General features: G+C 40.4%; 1 protein-coding gene across 8 annotated transcripts in view; it reads left to right on the forward strand.

Annotated features, from left to right (window-relative positions):
* The first annotated feature begins 4,704 nt into the window (after nucleotides 1-4,704).
* The window catches only part of LOC139762302 (proto-oncogene c-Rel-like), a 280,381-nt gene continuing 261,690 nt past the window's right edge, over nucleotides 4,705-23,395 (forward strand). For 2 of the 8 annotated variants that reach the window (XM_071686902.1, XM_071686910.1), the window contains exon 1: nucleotides 4,746-5,278. The gene's annotated coding sequence lies outside the window, so the exon portion shown is untranslated. Of the gene's footprint in view, nucleotides 5,444-23,395 lie in introns of all 8 variants that reach the window. The other 6 variants (XM_071686905.1, XM_071686903.1, XM_071686904.1 and 3 more) reach the window with 6 other exon arrangements.

The raw sequence follows: 23,395 nt of genomic DNA on the forward strand, positions 1-23,395 counted from the left end.
ACAGTACAATATTGTATGGTACAGGACGTACAATATTGTATGGTACAGGACGTTACAATATTGTATGGTACAGGAACGTTACAATATTGTATGGTACAGAACGTAACATTATTGTATGGTACAGAACGGTACAATATTGTATGGTACAGAACGGTTACAATATTGTATGGTACAAAACGTTACAATATTGTAGGGGGGGGGGGGGGGGGGGGGGGGGGGGGGGGGGGGGGGGGGGGGGGGGGGGGGGGGGGGGGGGGGGGGGGGGGGGGGGGGGGGGGGGGGGGGGGGGGGGGGGGGGGGGGGGGGGGGGGGGGGGGGGGGGGGGGGGGGGGGGGGGGGGGGGGGGGGGGGGGGGGGGGGGGGGGGGGGGGGGGGGGGGGGGGGGGGGGGGGCCCCCCCCCCCCCCCCCCCCCCCCCCCCCCCCCCCCCCCCCCCCCCCCCCCCCCCCCCCCCCCCCCCCCCCCCCCCCCCCCCCCCCCCCCCCCCCCCCCCCCCCCCCCAGAACGGTAAAATATTGTATGGTACAGAACGGTACAATATTGTATGGTACAGGACGTTACAATATTGTATGGTACAGAACGGGTCCCAATATTGTATGGTACAGAACGGTACAATATTGTATGGTACAGGACGTTAACAATATTGTATGGTACAGAACGGTACATATTGTATGGTACAGACGGTACAATATTGGTTGGTACAGACGTACAATATTGTATGGTACAGACGTACAATATTGTATGGTACAGAACGGTACAATATTGTATGGTACAGAACGTTACAATATTGTATGGTACAGAACGTTACAATATTGTATGGTACAGAACGGTACAATATTGTATGGTACAGAACGGTACAATATTGTATGGTACAGAACGGTACAATATTGTATGGTACAGAACGTTACAATATTGTATGGTACAGAACGGTACAATATTGTATGGTACAGGACGTTACAATATTGTATGGTACAGAACGGTACAATATTGTATGGTACAGAACGGTACAATATTGTATGGTACAGAACGGTACAATATTGTATGGTACAGAACGTTACAATATTGTATGGTACAGGACGTTACAATATTGTATGGTACAGAACGGTACAATATTGTATGGTACAGAACGTTACAATATTGTATGGTACAGAACGGTACAATATTGTATGGTACAGAACGTTACAATATTGTATGGTACAGAACGGTACAATATTGTATGGTACAGAACGTTACAATATTGTATGGTACAGAACGGTACAATATTGTATGGTACAGAACGTTACAATATTGTATGGTACAGAACGTTACAATATTGTATGGTACAGAACGTTACAATATTGTATGGTACAGAACGTTACAATATTGTATGGTACAGAACGGTACAATATTGTATGGTACAGAACGGTACAATATTGTATGGTACAGAACGGTACAATATTGTATGGTACAGAACGGTACAATATTGTATGGTACAGGACGGTACAATATTGTATGGTACAGAACGGTACAATATTGTATGGTACAGAACGTTACAATATTGTATGGTACAGAACGTTACAATATTGTATGGTACAGAACGTTACAATATTGTATGGTACAGAACGGTTACAATATTGTATGGTACAGAACGTTACAATATTGTATGGTACAGAACGGTACAATATTGTATGGTACAGAACGGTACAATATTGTATGGTACAGAACGTTACAATATTGTATGGTACAGAACGGTACAATATTGTATGGTACAGAACGTTACAATATTGTATGGTACAGAACGGTACAATATTGTATGGTACAGAACGTTACAATATTGTATGGTACAGAACGGTACAATATTGTATGGTACAGGACGTTACAATATTGTATGGTACAGAACGGTACAATATTGTATGGTACAGAACGGTACAATATTGTATGGTACAGAACGTTACAATATTGTATGGTACAGAACGGTACAATATTGTATGGTACAGAACGTTACAATATTGTATGGTACAGAACGGTACAATATTGTATGGTACAGACGTTACAATATTGTATGGTACAGAACGGTACAATATTGTATGGTACAGAACGGTACAATATTGTATGGTACAGAACGTTACAATATTGTAGGTACAGACGTTACAATATTGTATGGTACAGAACGTTACAATATTGTATGGTACAGGACGTTACAATATTGTATGGTACAGAACGGTACAATATTGTATGGTACAGAACGGTACAATATTGTATGGTACAGAACGGTACAATATTGTATGGTACAGAACGGTACAATATTGTTGGTACAGAAGGGTTTACAATATTGTATGGTACAGAACGGTACAATATTGATGGTACAGACGTTACAATATTGTATGGTACAGAACGGTACAATATTGTATGGTACAGACGTTACAATATGTATGGTACAGAACGGTACAATATTGTAGGGTACAGAACGGTACAATATTGTATGGTACAAACGGTACAATATTGTATGGTACAGACGTTTACAATTTTGTTTGGTAAAAGAACGTTACAATTTGTAGTACAGACGGTACATTTTGTATGGTACGGGAAGGGGACATATTGTATGGTACAGGACGTAAAATATTGTATGGTAAGACGTTCCCATATTGTATGGTACAGAACGGAAACAATATTGTATGGTAAGGAGTTAAATATGTAGGGGTACGAACGGTAAAGTATGTTGGTACAGAACGGTACAAAAATTGTATTTTTCAAACGTTCCCAAAAATGTATGGTACAGAAGGGTTTACAATATTGTATGGTACAGACCGGTACAATGTTATGGTACAGAACGGAAACAATATTGTATGGTACAGGACGTTACAAATTGTTGGTAAGAAGGGGTACAATATTGTTTGGACGGGAAACGGTAAATAATTTTTGGGTCGAACGGTCAATATTGTATGGTACGGGACGTTACAATTTGTATGGTAAGAAGGGTTTAAAATTTGGGTATGGTAAAGAAGGGTTTTACATATTGTGGTACAGAACGAAACAATTGTATGTACAGAACGTTACAGTATTGTTGGTAAAAAAAAGGGGTTACAATATTGTTGTACAGAAGGGGGACCATATTGTTTTGGTACAGAACGTTAAAGTATTGTATGGTAAAAAAAACTTTTACAATTTTGTATGGTACAGAACGGTACATATGTTAGGGAAATTGTCGAACGGTACAATTTTGTATGGTACAGAAAGTTCAATATTGTTTGGTACAGACGGTAAAATATTGTTGTACAGAACGGTAAAAATTTTGGGTAGGGTTTACAAACGGTACAATATTGTATGGTCCCAAACGGTCCATATTGTTTGGTAACAGAACGGTACAATTTGTTTTGGTACGGAGTGAGCGGTTGTGGAGAGGGATGTAGGCAGACGGGGAGTGGTTGTTGTTGTTGTTGTAGTTTACAACCTCATGCGGGGAAGTAAAAGGTACGGGGTGAGAGTGAGGGGGGAAAGGAGGGGAGAGTGAGGTGAGTATGTAGGAACCATGGGTAGGGATGAAGGAGGGACAGAGTGAGGTGAGTATGTAGGGGAGAAAAACATGGTGTATATGGGGGAGGGACAGAGTGAGGTGATGTATGAAAGGAGAACACATGGTGTTGATGAGGGGGACAGAGGAGGTGTGTATTTTAGGGGAGCATACAGGTGTTTGATGAAGGGGGACAGGTGAGGTGATTTTATTTTAGAGGCAACACAGGGTTTGTATGATGAAGGAGGGACAGAGTGAGGTGATGTATGTAGAGAGCAACACATGGTGTATGATGAGGGAGGGACAGAGTGAGGTGATGTATGTAGAGGAACACATGGTGTATGATGAGGGAGGGACAGAGTGAGGTGATGTATGTAGAGGAACACATGGTGTATGATGAGGGAGGGACAGAGTGAGGTGATGTATGTAGAGGAACACATGGTGTATGATGAGGGAGGGACAGAGTGAGGTGATGTATGTAGAGAGCATCACATGGTGTATGATGAGGGAGGGACAGAGTGAGGTGATGTATGTAGAGGAACACATGGTGTATGATGAGGGAGGGACAGAGTGAGGTGATGTATGTAGAGGAACACATGGTGTATGATGAGGGAGGGACAGAGTGAGGTGATGTATGTAGAGAGCAACACATGGTGTATGATGAGGGAGGGACAGAGTGAGGTGATGTATGTAGAGGAACACATGGTGTATGATGAAGGAGGGACAGAGTGAGGTGATGTATGTAGAGAGCAACACATGGTGTATGATGAAGGAGGGACAGAGTGAGGTGATGTATGTAGAGAGCAACACATGGTGTATGATGAGGGAGGGACAGAGTGAGGTGATGTATGTAGAGAGCAACACATGGTGTATGATGAGGGAGGGACAGAGTGAGGTGATGTATGTAGAGGAACACATGGTGTATGATGAGGGAGGGACAGAGTGAGGTGATGTACGTAGTGTGACCTAGCTGATCATCAATGGTTGTTTGGTACACAGTTAAGAAGTGTGTTCACACGTCACACAGAGGATCACATAGTCATCCATCTTGACCAGTAAATAATGATCATAAGTTAGTGAGGCGCTCCTCAAACACTCGCTCCCTGTAACCATAGGTCATCATGACGTCATGACCTCGTCATAATTAACGTTTGCATGGGTAGTTGGCTGGCGGTGAGAGGAAGCTGGGGTTTATGCGGGTAATTCCCAGGTGGAGGAGGAGGAGTGTGGCCTGCTGACCGGATGTCTGCCCTCCCACACTGGTCTCGCTTCTTGTCCAGTGAACATCATCACTCTCATGGATATATTTTGACTAGTAATCAAGGATGTGTTATAAGGTGATCATTATGATGGATATGTGATACTTGAGGTTATAGTAGTTAGCGTATGACCTTGTGAATACACGCTAACAACTTATGTGTCTTGTGCAAGGGAATGCGTTTTAGTGGAAGGAATTTGTAAATATTTCTTCAAGAACTAAGAAAATTGTATGGTTTTCTTTTATGAATCGTTGATTGAAACTCAATTTGTGTAATGTGGATGTGATGTAGTGTTGTACAAGTTTTCCTACAATTAAGTGGTGTAGAACGCAGTGTCCCACGTGACCAGAGCCGACCAATGGACGCCCTTGTTGTGGTCTGGTTCTGGGAATAGACTTTAGTCATCTGGACCAAAATACAGATTGGTGAAGTTATAGTATTTACTGTGAGATTTCGTGTGGCCTGGGATTTGACTGCTGAATATGAATTACTAGGCAAGTGGACGAGGAGTGTTGGTACGTGGTCAGGAGGTGAGTAATGAGGAGTGACGTGGTGGAGTGGAGTGGAGTGGAGGTGGAGTGAGGTGGTGGATAATGTAGCCTTCTGACGGCGCCACAAGCCACATTTAGCACTGACACTCTCTAGCCTACGCTTCCTCACACCTCGCCACAACCATTGCATCACTGCAAATAAAGGTATATCTATGGTTTACTGCCGCCACTTCAGTAATGATGGACTCGGAACACAATCCCGTTATGCTCCTCCCTCTGTCGTGTAAACAATTTTCATGATGGATTGTTTACTGTTCTGTTGCCACCTTACTGGTGGTTCAAGATGAACTAAATCATGGACGAGTGATAACATGGTGTGTGGGGTGATGGTAGAGAGTGGCAGACGATGTGTTCACACACGTTATATGACACACACACACACACACACACACACACACACACACACACACACACAGTGGGCTGGGCTATGTACCTGAGGGCATTTCTGCCGTCAAAAAAATAGGAAAAGAGAAAATTAGGAAATAATGACGCATGAGGACATTATCATGATGTTAGAAGCTATAACCTAACTTAAACAAAGCCCCAGCAACCGAGAAATCTGAGTTAATTACTTAGATATAATTAGGAAAGTTTGTGTTTAGTGGCACCACAGAGGTATCACATGGATGATGTGAGGGAAATGGTTTAGTTTGCGTTTTATGTCTGTTTGAACTCTGCTTCAGAACCAACTTCATGAAATGGTTGCATATGGTCTTGGTACTTTATTGAATTTATTGCGATGACAGAAGTGCCCTTAGAGGACACATTTATCTTACATGTTGAACGACATTACATAAATCAAATGTATTATATCAAGGGAAACTGGATAGAATTATTATAAAACTAGGTAGCACGCCTTGATATAATTCAATTTTATAACATCATATAACCTACTGAGCAGTCAAGAATTATCTTCATGTTCTGTATACTCATCTGAATAAACGAGTCACCCCAATGAAAATTCAGTCGTCATGGTTCTAGATGTCAACAAATGGAAGACAGTGAGTGATCACACAATTCCCAATGGGAGACGAATGTATTATTAGTACATTTCTACAGTCATTTCTGGGACTAGATGCAGGTTTTATTCCCACTCATGCTCTGCATCTGTCATTTTATAATGCAGAACATATTCATTCATTATTCACAGCTAATGATGATGGAGAAATGTTCGAGGCGGTTACCCCTCTCTAATGGAGTATTAGTACATTACAACGAAAGGCATGACCTCTAGCATTATCTTTTTATCCATCATTCGTAGATGTAATTGTGTTTCTGTGTTCCATGAATCACAGACTTGGAGACCAATTTAAGATTGTAGCGACTGATGACACTAGAATTGGCCAACAGAAATTCAACAGAAGGAGGGAGACATGTACATGACATTTTGTTGATTGGAGGCAATTGACAAGATAGAAAACTGATATTATCAGTGCCAGTATCTGACCAATTTAAGGAAGTCACCACATGCTTCCTTCCAAATGCATAGATTTATTTTTAGTTGCTTTTAAGGTGTAGCTTCTATCATAGTTCGTGTTGGTTACTTTCCTTATAATGCCACTTGATTTATGTATTTATTTTTCCCATAGGAGAAAAGCTTTTGCAAATATTGGGATCCTTATACTATATATATCAGTTCTGTATGATGAGTGAAAAGTTAAGTAATAGGTAATTTATCAGTTTTGCAGTGAGTCAAAATTAACTTTGAAAATTGAAAGATTTTGTTCTGCAATGCTCCTGCTTTGGTGTTTAGAGAATACAATAAAAGTGGCAGAGCTTGATTTGGAGCATTGTCTTTTGCTCATTATTGTGAAATAAGTTGTTGGTGTGGTTTTATGTGAATAACAAAGGGAAATGTGTGTTAACTTTGAAAATCAAAAATCCAAGAAAACATTGCTTATCATCCCGTAGTAACTGAGGTTTATTTTGGAAATATACAAACTTTAATGTAGTATTCTGGTGGATAGCACATGGAATCAATGCTTGTTGGGATATAGGGCAGATAGCTGCTTGGTCTGTTGCTTGTTGACATCTTATTACAGTTGGTTTGTTCTCAGTGACAAGTAATATGGTGATGGAACTATACTGCACTTGTTTTTTATTTTTTTATTTTAGAAAGACATAATTACTCATATAAGTAGATGCAGAAACACCACTAGGGAAAGGAAACACTCAAAATCCTTAGCGCTTCAGTGTATTGCCACATCTTCAGAGGACTGTTGATATACGAAAGTGCTCAGGATTCTCTTTCACTTTCCCTTTTGATGTTTCTGCATTTATAAAGTCATGTGTTTGTTATGATTGTCTGCATAATGGAAGTAGACATAGCGTATGGAATATTACTTGATATTGTTGTATTATTTACATTTTCTGCAAGTAAACAAACATTAGAAATTTTGATGGTGAGCCGTGCTTAATAGTAATAGATATTTTATAACTTGAGGGTTCAGTTGTAGCTTAGTGCTGCAACCTTCTTAACTGTTAAAAGAATTGTATAGATGACATTCTCTCAGTTTTTAAGATTGAACTAAAAAAGGGTAGATGAAGTTTAACATTGTTCAGTAACACTAACAAGGTGAAGTTTAACATCATTCACTAACTTTCGTGGTTGATTGATGTTTGGCATCATTCAGTAACGTAAGGAGTAGATGGTGATTAACATCACTCGGTAACATTAGCGTAATTCATGAGAAAGTGGTTGGGGCATTGAGGGGGAGGGAAGTTGTGGGTTAACTACCTTTAAGGTAAATGCTAAAGTTAACACCCTTAACTGTGTGGCAGGATGTAAATGTTGACATTGTGCGTATATTTCATGTAAACATGAGACCATAGAAATTGCATGGTTTTTGAATAGCATCAAAATATGGAAATCTTGGCAGTAAGGTAAAGGTTGATGAGGTTTTCATAGGTTCCTCAGATTCCTAGAGGTGTTTCACAAACTTCATCATTAAATAACTTCATATTATCTCTGATCGTCACAGCCCTTCCCAGTATCATCTCAGTGTTTTATGATTGAAAAATGCGCTAAATTATGTTGTATTAGTCTTTTTGTATTCTTCAGTCCTCATTACTGAAAAAGGAAATTGATATTATTTCAAGTTTTTTGAATTAGCACTCTTAAACTTCATAAATACCCTTCCCACAGAAAGAGTATAAGGAAGAAATATATATTTGTAAATCTTGTAAAACTAACATAAGAAGATAGACTGTAGATATCAATAACATCCCAAGCAACAAAACCTAACTTTTAAGTTAGAGATAATGAGCCTTACCTTATGGAGAGTAAGTTTGTGCTGCTAGAATGGAAAGTTTATGAATTTTCACATAGTTTGATTCATACCCGAAACTCTTTAACTGTGAAATTCCTCAGAAATTACCTGCCCCTTGCATACACACATAAACAAATCACATTTGCCTCTTTTTATTTGTCTCAAAATAAAAGATGGATACTGTCTAAAGTAATCATTTTGTGCATCAAGTTTTATTTGTTGAAGGATTTTTATAATAGTACTTGCTTATGGTGAGGATATTGTATGTATGGCAGCATGGGGCAGTCTTTGAAGTCATTACACAGTTTTTTTGCTTTTGTTATTCCATGGCCGTTAGTGTAGGGATGCAACTTTTGCTTGCTGGCCTTATCTTTACTTCACTATTTCTGTTGTGGGTGATATCTTTCCTCTTACCATTTACTATCCATGAGTCCTGGAAAATTTTCCTAGAAGTGAAGGGCCATATTCATGCTTGGAAGAAAGAAAATGTATGAACATGGAGATTAGGATGTACTAGCAGGTCTTGAGTCCATCATCTGAACACTGTTTAAAGACTTTCTTCTGAAGTCATCCTTCCCATTAAAGTTGGGTCTGGTTAAACTGTGAAGACCAGTAAGCAACTTATAACCTGATGAAGTGTAAGGTGTTGAAAAAACTGCCAAAACATAATGAAATCTCACTTTTAGACTTTTTTCTAACAAGTAAGAGTACCTGCCCTTTCTTCTCGATACAAACTTCTAAGGACCCATGGTTAGTTACTGGTAGAGGGAAACTTCTTAGGACCCATGGTGAGTTACTGGTGGAGGGAAAATGTCACCTAGGACAGAAATACCAAAGTCTCATCAAGCACTATTATTAAGCAGAAGTTGCATCCTACTGTCTTCAGTACTACATAGTAGCTAAGGCAGCAATGATGTCATCTGACCTCAAAGTCTTTACCATGAGGCCAGATATACAATATCCCCACCATGGTCAAAGAATAGGATTTGTTCCACAAAGAAGTGCAGGTACACCACCGAATTTCCAGCAACTGATGGTTCAGCACCTCCTTTAGTCCGGACAAAATTTCGTGAGGGAACTTGAAATTACCATGGCCACCAGACTAGTTTACTGGACGGCCACAGATGGCGTTGTGTGTAAGGCGTGTTTATTTACATTCTTTATGTTGTATTGGTGGTGATACCACAATTCTGTGAGATTCTTGGCTTATTTTGCTTAAATTTAACCCTAGCTGTGGCTTCTAAGACATGTGAGTGTCAGTCATGGTGTCAAACTTACGTTTGACACCATGTATCAATCCAAGATAAAGTAGAACTGTTGAAAAAATGGACCGTGGTATTTCTGTGCGTAAGCTGTGTGACATCTGCAGTGTTGGCTCATCATCTGTTTATGATTTAAAGAAGTAAAGGGAGAAAATATTGAAATTTATACAGACAGTGATTCCAAGAAGCAGATGACAATTAGAAAAACTATGAAAGATGGTAAGAGTACTGAGCATGATCGAGTGATGATGGAATGGTTTCAACAGCGTCGGAATGATGGAGTGGATTTGTCAGGTAGCATGTTAACCAGGCTAAGTAGTTCCATAAAGAACTTAAATTACAACATGAGCATGACTATAGTGAAGGATGGCTTCAAAGATTCAATTTTCATGAAATTTCCATGAATAAATTGTGTGGAGAGAAGTGGTCTGCAAACCACGACGGAGCTGCCAAGTATGTGGATGAATTTGCGAAACTCGTAGCTGACGAGCACCTCAGTCCTGAGCAAGTGTATAATGCAGATGAAACTGCATTGTTCTTGCCATGTACACCTAGGAAAACACTAACAACCGAAGACAAAGAAGACCCAACAGGATTCAAACAATCTAAGGACAGACTTGCCATCTTAGGGTGCTCAAACATTTAATATTTGTTTAGTTTAAATTTCTAACAGTTCATGGTATACTTTAGACACATGTGAGATGTACAATTAGTGGGTTAGAGGTGTGTTGATGAATTATTATTATGTGACCATGGGTGGTCCGGTAGAATGGTTAATACTGCAAGGCTTTGGAACCAAGAGTGCCTGAAAATCGTTGGTGTACCTGTACTTAGAGGGATTTGTATGTAGGATTAATGGACCTGGAGAAAATGTGTTGTAGGGTTGATAGAGATGTCTTGTTGAGTATGTTACAAAATGATGGTGTGGAAGGAAAGCTTCCAAATGCAATGTGATTGATTTCCGTTGAAGGTGGGTCTGTCAAAGATGTGTGATGTCACTTATTTAATCAGTTCATAGACAGTAAATGCAAGGGTTTTGGAGCAAGGGCTGTGTCTGCAGTTGGCTAGGGTGGTCAGGAGGTGAGTCATTTTCACTTTGTAGATGACATAGGCCTGATGATAGACTCGAGAGAAAAATTTGAGAAGAAACCAGTGACAACATGGGAAAGTGTTGAACAGAGGGGTTGAGAGTAAATGTAAACAAAAGTAAGGTAATGAATTGTCTTAGGGTGATGTGACAGGATGATTTAACTTTGAATGTTAACAGGGAGAACCTGAAGCAAGTGGAGTGCATAAGGTTAATGGGAGTGGACATGACAGTGGGTGAAACCCTGAAAGCCTTAGGTTGAAAGAAGCACTAAAATGCTGAGGTACTGTAAGGAGTGTTTGGGAAGGAGAGTTTTTTTCTCTTAGGGCAAAGAAGGGTATGTTTGAAAGGATAATAGTCCCATTGGTGTTTTATGGGTGCATGTCTTGGACCTCATATGCAAAAGGAAGGAATAGGATAGATGTGTTGGTAATGAAATGCCTGAATACAATAGTACCGTAAGGCAGGTTGATCATGTAAGGAATGGCAGTGTAAGAGTGAGGTGTGTTAGTATGTACAGTTTAATTGAGAGGGATGCCCACTTTTGAACACAGAAGATGAGTGAAATGCCTCTAATCCCGTGCTGTAGTGCAGTAACTCCCATGGTCCGGCACGTTTTGAATCTTCCATCATCATTTTGTTGAGCTGCCACCAGGGCGGCACTGTTAGCAGCACTAAGGTACCAAAATCTGTTTACACTGCAGACATGTTAATTTCTTATATTCAGTTTTTTGCTGAAAATGAAAGCCTGAAAAGTTCAAAGTTTTTGAAAACTTTGAAAGGAGTCAGGAATACAGAATTAGACAGTGCACTTATAAAGTGGTTTAAGCTCCCACGTAATGATGGTGTAAGCATTACTGGGGAGATGCTTATTGAGCAGGCCAAAGTTTTTCATAGAAAACTAAAGCTAGACTATGACTGAATATTCGCAAGGATTGTTACACTAGTTTAAGTGGAGACATGGAATTTTAGTGCATAGTGTGTGTGTGTGTTGAAAAGTATAGTGCTGACAAGAAGCTTGTAGTTTCAGGTCGTATTAAAAGAATTGATAAAAACTCCAGTTCTTTATTAAACAACCAAGAGCAATATGTGCAGGGCAAGAGAGAGTGTACAAGCCAGCTGCCTTGCTGGGACTGATGCAGCACGAAATGGCTGCCTTGACAAGAACAGTAAAACAACAACAGTAACAAGAGTTAACTGTAGCCAGCTACCAATCTATGGTCATTTCTTGCATTAACTACTCATCACAAAGCTGCAACAAAGTTTGTGGATGAATTCACACAGCTAGTGGCAGTGGAAAACTTAGCCCCAACACAAGTGTATAATGCTGACGAATCTGCACTGTATTAGCGTCATATACCAATAAAAACCCTTGCCCAAGATATTGAGGAGTCTCCATCTGGGGATACTACTGATATAATCTGATGTAACAATATGAACCTTTTTTGGAAGCATTAATGGTCATATTATTTTCTGTTTTAAGCTTTGTTCTGCCTTTGATAACACAGCAATATGTATGTGGAATGAGCTGGCAAGACTAGGGGTCAGTCATATGTTTACAGAGGGGGTTCCCTTAGGGTCTAGTTCTGTTTTTCTGCATTTTCTGTGGTCCAGCAATGGCCAGGTCCCAAGGTTGCTGAATTAAAGATTCAACCTGTAGCATTACCTTCTGTGTTGAAGGTAGAGGGAACAAGGGTGCCTGGCAGGCTGAGTACATGTAAGAATGGAGTCAAGGAGGCCTTGAGATATCTTGTTTTAAACATTCAGGAGGGTGAGAGGCATGTATGGGATAAAATGGATTGGAGGAATGTGGTATACAGGGAAGGGCGATGATGCCAGTGGGCTGAATTAAAGCATGTGAAACAGTCATGATTAACCACAGAAGGGTCTGTGTGCTTGGCTGTGAATGTATACTTTAATGCTTATGGTGCATAATACATGATAGCAAGAGAGTGGATGTAGTAAGGTTGTCTTGTTTCTAGCACTGTCTCACAAAGATGGGAACAACAAACTTATAAAAATATGTATATCATCCCTGGGGATAGGGGATGGAAAATCTAAGAGTAGCAGAAGTGTGGGGGCTGGAAATCTTCCCCTCCTGTATTACCTTGTAGAATAAGGAACCAAATAAGAATATTTTCCCTCTTAGGGTCATTCATCTGTTTGTGGCGCTGCCTTGCACAAGCAGGAAGTAGCAGTTCATATTTAAGAAATGTCACTACACTTTCGTACTCAACACATGTATCGGTGGAAATTTGATTGCCCACTATTCTGCTTTGCTCATCACACACACACCCATGATCCTTGATGTGTACTACTCATGAACTACCTGCATCCTCTGGCTGTTATTATACCTTCTTTTCTCAAACAGCTTAACTATAGAATTCTCTTCCTTCTTTTGTTTTTCCCTCTTCATGATAACTTTCCTCCTTTAAGAGTCAGGTCTGTAACCATTTCAACACCACCTGCTCTCTGTACCACACACTTTCTAATACTATACATCTCTCTTACTCCTGTCATTACTTACTTTATCAAACCACCTCACACCACATATTGCCCTCATACATTTCATTTCCAACACATCCACCCTCTTTTGAACAACCCTGTCTATAGCCCATGCCTCACAACCATGATATTGTTGGAACTGGTAATCCTTAAAACATACTCATTTTTACCCCAAGATAGTTTTCTCTTTCCACATGTTCATTATTGCTCCTAGGACTTTCGTCCCCTCTTTCCTCATGTTCGTCATTGCTCCTAGGACTTTCGTCCCCTCCCCCTCCCTGTGACTCGCTTCCTCTTTAAGGTTTCCATTTGTTGCCAAGTCCACTCTCAGATATCAAAGACATTTCACTTCCAATTTTTCTCCATTCAAACTTACATCCGACTAAACTATCCCTCAACCCTGCTGAACCTAATAACCTTGCTGTTATTCACATTTTATATCATCTTTCTCCTTTAACACACTTCCAAATTCAGTCACAAACTTTTGCAGTTTCTCATTTGTATCAGCCACCAGTGCTGTATCATTGACGAAAAACAAGTGACTCACTTCCCAGGTGCTCACATCCCCCACAGACTGCATGCTTGCCCCTCTCTCCAAGACTCTTGCATTTATATCCCTCACCACCCAGTCCATAAGCAAATTAAACAACCAAGGTGACATCACACACCCCTGTTGCAGACCAACCTTCATTTGGATCCATTCACTCTCCTCTCTTGTTCTTGTTTTTCATACACATGCCTTACACTCTCGATACATATATGTATATTCTGGGAGCGATGAAGAATGTGTGGAAGGAGAGAACATTATCTTGGAGAGCAATAATAGGTATGCTTGAAGTAATAGTGGTTCCAACAATGTTATATGGTTGCGAGGCATGGGCTATAGATAGGGTTGTATGGAGGGTGGTGGATGTGTCGAAAATGAAATGTTTGAGGACAATGTGTGGTGGGAAATGGTTTGATCAAGTAAGTAATGAAAGGGTAAGAGAGATGTGTGGAAATGAAAAGTGTGGTTGAGAGAGCAGAAGAGGGTGTGTTTAAATGGTTTGGACATATGGAGAGAATGAGTGAGGAAAGATTGACAAAGATGATATATGTGTCAGGGGTAGAGGGAACAAGGAGAAGTGGGAGACCAAATTGGAGGTGGAAGGATGGAGTGAAAAAAATTTTGAGCGATTGGGGCCTGAACATACAGGAGGGTGAGGCATGCAAGGAATAGAGTGAATTGGAACGATGTGGTATAGCGGGGTCGACGTTCTGTCATTGGACTGAACCAGGGCATATGAAGCGTCTGGGGTAAACTGTGGAAAGGTCTGTGGGGCCAGGACATGGATAGGGAGTTGTGGTTTCGGTGCATTACACATGACAGCTAGAGACTGAGTGTGAATGAATGTGGCCTTTTTTGTTTTTTCTGGCACTGCCTCGCTGAAGTGGGGGGTAGCTATGCTGTTTCCTGTGGGGCGGGGTAGTGGGGGGAATGGATGAAGGCAAGCATGAATATTTGCATTTGTATATATGTATATTTCTGTGTATGTGTATGCATATTTATGTATATATTGATATGTATGTGTGCATGTATGGGCATTTATGTACATATATATATATGTGTGTATATGAGTGGATGGGCCACTCTCTGGCTGGTTCCTGGCACTACCTTGTTGACTTGGGAAACAGCGATCAAGGACAATGAAATGAATATGATAAATAAATATTTTTATATATTTTTTATGAGTGGATGGGCCATTCTTTGTCTGGTTCCTGGCACTACCTCACTGACTCGGGAAACAGTGATCAAGTATGAAATAAATATGATAAATGAATATTTTTATATATATATATTTTCATACATATTCGCCACTTCCCGCATTAGCGAGGTACTGTTAAGAACCAAGGACTGAGCCTTAGAGGGAATATCCTCACTCGGCTCCTTTTTTTTGTACTTGGTCGCTGTTTCCTGTGTTAGCGAGGTAGCGCCAGGAAACTGATGAAGAAAGACACTTCCACACACATACACATATATGTATACATATATGAACATACATACACATTATTTATATTTATTATACTTTGTCGCTGTCTTCCGCGTTAGCGAGGTAGTGCAAGGAAGCAGACGAAAGAATGGCCCAACCCACCCACATACACATGTATATACCTACACATCCACACACGCACATATACATACCTATACATCTTAACGTATACATATATATACACACACAGACATATACATATATACATATGTACATAATTCATACTGTCTGCCCTTATTCTTTCCCGTCGCCACCCCACCACACATGAAATGAAAACCCCCTCCCCCACATTTGCATGAGATAGCGCTAGGAAAGACAACAAAGGCCAAGTTCGTTCACACTCAGTCTCTAGCTGTCATGTATAATGCACCGAAACCACAGCTCCCTTTCCACATTCAGGCCCCACAGAACTTTCCATGGTTTACCCGAGATGCTTCACATGCCCTGGTTCAATCCATTGACAGCACATCGACCCCGGTATACCACATTGTTCCAATTCACTCTACTCCTTGCACCCCTTTCACCCTCCTGCAAGTTCAGGCCCCGATCACTCGAAATCTTTTTCACTCCATCTTTCCACCTCCAATTTGGTCTCCTGCTTCTCGTTCCCTCCACCTCTGACACTTATATCCTCTCTCAATCTTTCCTCACTCATTCTCTCCATGTGACCAAACCATTTCAAAACACCCTCTTCTGCTCTCTCAATCACAGTCTTTTTATTACCACACATCTCTCTTACCCTATTATTACTTACTCAATCAAACCACCTCACACCACATATTGTCCTCAAACATCTCATTTCCAGCACATCCACCCTCCTCTGCACAACTCTGTCTATAGCCCACGCCTCGCAACCATATAACATTGTTGGAACCACTATTCCTTCAAACATACCCATTTTTGCTTTCCGAGATAATGTTCTTGACTTCCACACAATCTTCAAAGCTCCCAGAACTTTCGCCCCCTCCCCCACCCTATGATTCACTTCCACTTCCACGGTTCCATCCACTGCCAAATCCACTCCCAGATATCTAAAACACTTCACTTCCTCCAGTTTTTCTCCATTCAAACGTACCTCCCAATTGACTTGTCCCTCAACCCTACTGTACCTAATAACCTTGCTCTTATTCACATTTACTCTCAACTTTCTTCTTTCTCACACTTTACCAAACTCAGTCACCAGCTTCTGCAGTTTCTCACCCGAATCAGCTGTATCATCAGCGAACAACAACTGACTCACTTCCGAAGCTCTCTCATCCACAACAGACTGCATACTTGCCCCTCTTTCCAAAACTCTTGCATTCACTTTCCTAACAACCCCATCCATAAACAAATTAAACAACCATGGAGACATCACACACCCCTGCTGCAAACCAACATTCTCTGAGAACCAGTCACTTTCCTCTCTCCCTACACGTACACATGCCTTACATCCTCGATAAAAACTTTTCACATATATACATGTACATACTTGGAAAGGATCACAATTTTGCGCGTGATCAAGTATATTCCTATGAGTTCACGGGGAAAATGAAACAAGTTTACCAAATGGCGTCCTAGCTACATCTCTTCGTTGTTTATCAACTGACTGTTATATTTCTCTCTTGTGTCTCCCCTGATGATGTGATTATTACACAAAAGTGCTTTTGGGAACTTATTGTGTTTCATTTTCCCCATGGATCCATAGGAATATACATACTTATATACACCTGTGCATATTTATACTTGCTCTTCATCCATTCCTGACACCACCCTGCCCCATAGGAAACTGCATAAATGCATGAAGGAAAAGAAAGAAGATAACGTACATTCTTTTCTCCTACCCCCACCCATTCGCTGCCATAGATGTCAGCGAGGTAGCACCTGGAAATGGAGAAAAAAGGCCACATCTGCTCATATTCATTCTTTAGCTGTCATGTGTAATGCACTGAAATCACAGCTGCTTGTCCACATCCAGGTCCCACAGACCTTTCCATGGTTTACCTCGGACATTTCACTCTCCCTGGTTCAGTCCATTGACAGCATGTTGACTCCAGTATATCACATCATTCTATTACCAATTCTGTGCACACTTATTACCCTCCTGAATTTTCATGCCCCAATCGCTCAGTTTTTTCACTCCATCCTTCCATATTCAGTGTGGTTCCCTGGTTCTCCTTATACCCTCCACGTGTGACACATATAGCCTCTTTGTCAGTGTTTCCTCTCATTCTCTCCATATGTCCAGACCATTTCAAAACGTCCTCTTCTGCTCTCTCAACCATGCTCTTTTTTTCCACACATATCTCTTACCCATTCATTGCTTAATCAAACCACCTCACACCACATATTGTCCTCAAACATTTTGTTTCCAACACATCCACCCTATCTATAGCCCATGCTTAGCAACCATATGATATTGTTAGAACTACTAATCCTTCAGACATACTCATTTTTGTCCATTCAAACTTACATCCCAACTAACTCATCCCTCAATCCTGCTGTAACTAATAACCTTGCTTTTATTTGATATTATTTTCAGTTTCTCCTTTCACACACTCATCCAAACTCAGTCACCAATTTCTGCAGTTTCTCACTTGAATCAGCTGCTAGTGCTAGATTGTTAGTGAACAGCTGACTCACTTCCCAGGCCCTCTCATCCACAACAGACTGCATACTCGCTCCTCTCTCAAAGAGTCATGCTTTTACCCTCCTCATCACTCCATCCATAAACAAATTAAACAGCCATGGTGACATCACACTCCTCTGACACAGACCAGCCTTCATTTGGAACGTTCACTCTCCTCTCTTCCTACTCGTACACATGCCTTACTTTTTGGCCATGTTTTCATAATACAATCTTCACATTGAAATGTTTAATTTTTAGAGTGAAATGTTTGATTTTCCCTGTTTAAATCAGTCTAGCTTTGACACTATCCTCAAACATAGATGACGGATTTGATTCATGATCCAGTAAGAAAGTAAGTTTTTCATGGCCATGAAATTCTAAATTTGAAACAGTATCTTTTCCATCACTCCTAGCACATGTTCAGTTCATTTCAAAGTGGGCACAAGGAGCTGGGGATTTGTGCAGTAAGAGATATGTTTTGAAGCCATTTACAAGAGTTAATTTGTTTTTGTGGTAATTTTTCTGTCACTAATTATGAGAGGTAGCATACAAAACATGAGATAAAGATAGAATGTGTGGTGTTGGAAGCTGTATGAAGTCATATTGACATGTGTCATCCAAAAAATCATCAGGGCTGATAACATGCAAGTATCTGGATAAAAAAGATGAAATACAGAAAAGAAGGAATTGAAAAGTATTAAGAATATTTAAGGTATAACATTTCTTTATGGTGACATCTTAGGGATTTATGACATTGCTTAGTGGAGGAGATTAAAAGATACCAGAAAAGTGGTCTAGTTTTATTGCTTTGGGTATTAGAAGTTAGAGATATTGACATATATGTTGTGCACAGGTTTACATTATGTAGCCCCACACTTCATAACCCTCCATGTTGATCAGTTATTTTCATGGGATAGCAGAATAGTTCCTATATTGCTTTCTAGTCTTAATTTAATTATTTGGTCTCCCTCTTCTCCTCGTTCCCTCCACCTCCGACACATATATCCTCTTGGTCAATCTCTCCTCACTCATTCTCTCCATGTGCCCAAACCATTTCAAAACACCCTCTTCTGCTCTCTCAACCACGCTCTTTTTATTTCCACACATCTCTCTTACCCTTACGTTACTTACTCGATCAAACCACCTCACACCACACATTGTCCTCAAACATCTCATTTCCAGCACATCCATCCTCCTGCGCACATCTCTATCCATAGCCCACGCCTCGCAACCATACAACATTGTTGGAACCACTATTCCCTCAAACATACCCATTTTTGCTTTCCGAGATAATGTTCTCGACTTCCACACATTTTTCAAGGCTCCCAAAATTTTCGCCCCCTCCCCCACCCTATGATCCACTTCCGCTTCCATGGTTCCATCCGCTGACAGATCCACTCCCAGATATCTAAAACACTTCACTTCCTCCAGTTTTTCTCCATTCAAACTCACCTCCCAATTGACTTGACCCTCACCCCTACTGTACCTAATAACCTTGCTCTTATTCACATTTACTCTCAACTTTCTTCTTCCACACACTTTACCAAACTCAGTCACCAGCTTCTGCAGTTTCTCACATGAATCAGCCACCAGCGCTGTATCATCAGCGAACAACAACTGACTCACTTCCCAAGCTCTCTCATCCCCAACAGACTTCATACTTGCCCCTCTTTCCAGGACTCTTGCATTTACCTCCCTTACAACCCCATCCATAAACAAATTAAACAACCATGGAGACATCACACACCCCTGCCGCAAACCTACATTCACTGAGAACCAATCACTTTCCTCTCTTCCTACACGTACACATGCCTTACATCCTCGATAAAAACTTTTCACTGCTTCTAACAACTTGCCTCCCACACCATATATTCTTAATACCTTCCACAGAGCATCTCTATCAACTCTATCATATGCCTTCTCCAGATCCATAATTTAATTACATTGAATTTTTCTGTTCCATAAGGAATTTTGAAATCCATTTTCGATGAAGTGGTGGTATTAGATTGTAACTTGACTCATTTAAGTATTTTTAGATTAGTTTTCTAAATGTTGGAGCATCACAGGTTTGTTTATGTAGTTAGGGAGGCTAGAAACATCTTTATTTTTTGTTGTGAATGATGTGTTGGGTTCTTAGAAAAGTAATTTCTCAAGAAATTTGTTGAAAAAACTAAATGTTTATGGCATTTTGTAAAGAATGAGAAAACAAACTATATTCCCCCAAATAGCCCAGAGACTACAAGTAGAAAATATGATAATTTTGAATTGATCTCATCTAGACTTGATCTCAGCTTGATAAAATCTTATTCTTGTGGGGAAAATGATTGATTTTGCATGTGTAAAACACTTGATGGTGATTTACTTTCCTTTTGCAAGTAAAATGTCTTTAATAAAACTTATGGGTCATTAATTTTATGTTAGATTAAAAAGAATTGACTGGAGATTGAGCCTCACTTCTGGTAAGTGCATTTAAGTTTGGGTATGCTCAACCAAGCTGTGCTAGGTTTTGTTTGTATATCATATTTGAATGAAACGTTATTTTCTGTGCGGCTTTTTCTCAGACCTCTGTGGTACTTGGGATTTACTGAAGCATGTAAAAAGTGGGGATGAGTATTATGGTCCTTATGTAATGGTATTATGTAAGGACTATAATATTTCTTTCATACTTATGTGCTATTTCCCCTGTTACCGAGCAAGCACCAGGAACAAAGAAAGGCCATATTTGCTCATATCCATTCTGTAGCTGTCATTTGTAATGCACCAAAACCACAGCTCTCTATCCACAACCATGCCTCACTGATGATTTGTATGGTTTACATGCTTTACATTCTTGGTTAAAACTTCTCTGCTTTTAGCAGCTTTCCTCTCTCATCATATATTCTTAAGACCCTCTACAAGGCATTTCTCTCAACCCTATCATATTTTTTCTCCAGATCCATTCATGCCCTTATACAAATCTATCTGCTAATCTTAAGTAAGTTTCACACATTCTTTAAAGCAAATGCCTGACATACACATCCTCTACCACTTATGAAGCCACACTGTTCCTCCCCAATATGATGCTCTGTGCATGTCTTCACCATTTCATTCACTAGTCTCCCATAGAACTTGCTATGTACATGTAACATGCTTATACCTCTGTAGTTTGGACACTCATCTTTATCTCCCTTGTCTTTGTACAGTGGCACTATACATATATTCTACCAGTCCTCAGGCACCTCACCATGATCCATACGTACATTAAAAATCCTAACTAATAGTTAACAACACAGTCACCCACCCTTTTTTTTTTTTAATGAAATTCAACTGCAGTACCATCCATTCCAGCTGTATAATATCCTGAGTATTTTCTTCAAGCTTAAATGATCTTTTTGATATGTGACTGCAAAGGTTGGGAATAGTGGAATTAAGTATAATGAATTTCATGCTAATCATGCCATAACAACTAAACCTATTCCAGTGTAGTTTTACATGCCATACAGCATGGGAATGTTACAGAACACATAAGTAGTGCATGTTTATCACCTCGTGTATAGTACATGGATTGGGATACATGACAGGAAGCAAGAACTCATGGATGGATTTTGTACAAGGCTAGGAGAATGTTTTGAAAGATAGAACTTGTGAACTTTTGTTTAATGCATGTGACCTGACTAGCTGTTTTGCTTGACACATATATCCTCTTTGTCAACCTTTCCTCACTCATTCTCTGCATATGTCCAGACTATTTCAACACACCCTTTTCTGTTCTCTGAACTACACTCTTATTAACACACATCTCTTACCCTTTCATTTCTTACATGATCAAACCATGCCACACCACATGTTGTCCTCAAACATTTAACTTCCAACACATCCACCCTCCTCTGCACAACCCTATCTATAGCCCATGCCTGCTGTAGTGAGGTAGTGCCAGGAACAGATGAAGAAGGGCCACATTTGGTCACATCCATTCTCTAGCTGTTGAGCAGTGCTCTGAAACCACAGCTCCCTGTCCACAACCACACCACAAAGACCTTTCCATTGTTTACCTAGGGTGCTTCACATTCCCTGGTTCAACCGTTGACAGCACGTCAACCCCAGTATACCACATTGATCTTATCCAGTCTTTTCTGCATGCTTTTTGCATGTTCTGGCCCTGATCACTCAAAATCTTTTTTACTTTATCCTTCCATTTCCATTTTGGTCACCTTGTTCATTTTGCATCAGCTTCTGATATATATATCCTCTTCGTCAGCCTTTCTTCACTTATTTATGAAATATGGTAAAGGCATCTAAAGTGGATGATATTGCAGTTTAATTTCTTAAGAATTGGGGTGACTATGTTGCTGATTGCTTAGTTGGGATTTTCAGTAAGTATGGAGAGGTGCCTAAAGATTGGCACAATGCATGTTTAATGCCATTATATAAAGGCAAAGGGGATAAAGGAGAATTTTCAAACTCACTCAAATCTGCCACCAGTGATATGTCATCAGCAAACAACAATTGACTCACTTCCCTATCCCCCTCATCCCCTACATATTGCATACACCCTCTCAGAAAGACTTCTGCATATCCCTCCCTCACCATCTTACCTATAAGCATCTTAAACAGCCATGGTGAAATAACTAACCCTACTGCATACCAACTTTCATTTGAAAACACCCACTCTTCTCTTCCTTTTGGTATGCACATTTTGCACCCTTAATACAAACTTTTAAGTGCTTCTAAAAGCTTTCTTCCTATGCCATATATTCTAAAGACCTTCCACAAGGCTTCTCAATCAACCCTATCATATGCTTTCTTCAGATCCATAAAAGCTATGCACAAGTCCTTTTGTTTTTCTGAGTTTTTCTCACTCACATACTCCAAAGCAAACACCAGATCCACACATCCTGTTTCACTCTTGAAACCACACTATTCTTCCCCATTGTGATGCTCTTTGCAAGCCACTGCCCTCTTGATTTCAACCATAGAGCTTACCAGGCTCACTCAACAAGCTAATGCCTCTGTAATTTGAATACTCAGCTTTGTCCCCCTTGCCTTTATACATTGATGCTACACATGCATTCAACCAACTTTCCGGCACTGCATCAGGATACATACATACAGTGAAAATACAAACTAACCAACCATCTGAACAGTCACCTGCTTTCTCAGTAATTCAGCTAAGGTGCCATCCACTCCAGCTGCCTTGCCACATTTCCATCCACTACAGCTGCCTTGCCACATTTCCATCCATTCCAGCTGTCTTGCCACATTTCCATCCACTACAGCTGCCTTGCCACATTTCCATCCATTCCAGCTGTCTTGCCACATTTCCATCCACTCCAGCTGCCTTGCCACATTTCATGTT

This window comes from Panulirus ornatus, chromosome 43 (genome assembly GCF_036320965.1).
Source record: "Panulirus ornatus isolate Po-2019 chromosome 43, ASM3632096v1, whole genome shotgun sequence".
In the NCBI taxonomy this organism is placed as follows: Eukaryota; Metazoa; Arthropoda; class Malacostraca; order Decapoda; family Palinuridae; genus Panulirus; species Panulirus ornatus.